Source organism: Fukomys damarensis, unplaced genomic scaffold (assembly GCF_012274545.1).
Source record: "Fukomys damarensis isolate Sample0158 unplaced genomic scaffold, DMR_v1.0_HiC HiC_scaffold_15, whole genome shotgun sequence".
Taxonomy (NCBI): domain Eukaryota; kingdom Metazoa; phylum Chordata; class Mammalia; order Rodentia; family Bathyergidae; genus Fukomys; species Fukomys damarensis.
In genome coordinates this window covers 61,931,830-61,933,832 of record NW_022900927.1, presented here as the reverse complement: position 1 = coordinate 61,933,832, position 2,003 = coordinate 61,931,830, and the positions used below count along the sequence as shown (strand labels likewise).

Sequence of the window (2,003 nt, the reverse complement as noted above, 5' to 3'; positions counted from 1 at the left end):
TTGCTAACAATTGGTTCAGTGCGATATTTTCTTGGCCAAGTGAGTCCACACAGGGGAGCACAGGGAAGAGTGGCAAGCACATTATAGCCATGGCTTGCATTTTACTGAGTTCACACCCTGCACAGCTACTGTTCTTAGCACTTTGCATGCAGTAACAAATTTAATACTCAACACAATTTCATGTACTATGTTCCTATGGCTGATGTAACAAATGCCCACAGATGGAGTGGCTTAAATCAACAGAATTTATTCCCCTACGATTCTGAAGTCCAGAAGCTAGGCCAGAGGCCACAAGTTCAAACTCAAGGTGTTGGGAGAGCTGCGCTCTCTCAGAAACCTGTGCGAGAGAACCTTCCCTACTCTTCAGCTTCTGATGGCTGGTGGGGGTCCTTCACAGCTCTCAGCTCACACAGCGTCGCTCCTCCGGTCTCCGCTCCAGTGTCACACGGTGTCCTTCGTGTCTCTGTTTTCTGACAGGGGCGCCAAACCTTGGATGAAGTGGAAGTCAGGCTAATCAGTGTGACTTCACGTTCACCAATCACATCTGGGAAGATGCTACTTCCAAGGGGACATTCATAGGTACCAGGTAGGTGTGAATTTGGGGGCCACTGTCCCAGCCAGTACTTATCGAGGGCCATAGAGTTGAGGCTATCCAGATACAGGCATGAAAGAGCATTCCCAGAGTTGCCCAGGCAGCCAGGGGCAGGCCCAGATGTAGCATCAAAGCACTCGCTCTTAACTGCTACCTACCCAGCTTCTTATGAAACATTTCCTAAGTGAATGAGTGGAGCAGCCTCCAATGGCCAGGGGCTTGCGTGCTCAGTTACGTTGCCCTCACTGAACTCCTTACCGTCCCGCTCTGAGGCCACCGCCCCAGGCTCCTGATTAAGAGCTCACCCCCATTTTATCACTTCTCAAGTGCGCTCTTCATGCGACTCCAGAGTGTCTTTTCATATCCAGATTTGATCAACTTATCACAGTTTGTAAAGGAAAATGCACAGCGCCCAGTGTCCCTTCAGTAAGCTAAATGCTCCGTGTGGGCAGGGATTGTGCCCATTTGTACTCACCGCTGTATCCACAGCAACAAACACAGGTCTGAGGCTAGCGCAGCTGGTAAGTGAATGGGAGCATTAACAAAGGAATGGATGGACGGCGGGTGGATGATGGGTGGGTGGGTGGAAGGAAGGAGAGTCGGTGGTGGAAGGCTGGTCGTGCTCAACTTACCTTTCCAGGCTCCGTGTCTGCTTTGTCTGCTACGGCTCTTCCTGTCTCCCACCCACTTAGGTACCACACGCTGCCATGGTTGGAATACGGTTTGTTCCCGAAAGGTCTTTGTGTGGAAGGCTCGGTCCTTGGTGTGGTAGTGTTGATGTGGTAGAACTTTTAAGAATCAGACCATTCAAGGGCCGAGAATGCAGCTCAGTGATGTGGCAACTGCCTGGCAAACATGGGTCCCTGAGTTCAATTCCCGGTACCAAAAAAAAAAAAAAGAATCAGATCATTCAGGGCGCTGCTCTTGGGAAGGACTGATACTTTTTCCTACGAGTGAGTTGCTGCAGCCTGAGACCAACCCACACACTTGGACGGTTCTGCCTGTGACCATTTCCCCGCTCACTTCCCTGCCTACCTCAGTGGTTGAGTACATGAGACCACCTGGTCTTGGGCCTTCAGCCTTTCAAACTATGAGCTAACTAAACCCTGTGTGTTTATACAGTTCCCAGTCATAGGTATTTTGTTTTAGAAACAGAAAGCGGATTCACGCACACACACAAACACTGGCACAGGTGGCTTCCACTCACCGGGGGGACACAGAGCTTTGTGATGTCACCACCACCGCTTTATTTACTCTGCGGCATCTTGCTTTCTGACCCAACTCTTGAAAGGTCCTCCTAACCAGGGGCTGTGTCTTATTTTTATTGCCAGCTTCTAGCACAGTGCATACTGGAGTGTGAACGGGGGATAAACGCTGGCAGGCTCAGTAACTCAATGAAGGGTCTCATGTC

The 2,003-nt window shown here is 50.4% G+C and overlaps 1 long non-coding RNA gene across 1 annotated transcript; it reads right to left on the bottom strand.

Annotated features, from left to right (window-relative positions):
• Positions 1-341: 341 nt before the first annotated feature.
• LOC104867092 lies at positions 342-1,753 on the bottom strand. Its single transcript, XR_781674.2, has 3 exons — positions 1,628-1,753; positions 1,225-1,455; positions 342-488 (listed from the first exon to the last, which is right to left on the bottom strand). It is a non-coding gene; the product is annotated as an uncharacterized LOC104867092 (long non-coding RNA).
• Positions 1,754-2,003: the final 250 nt, after the last annotated feature.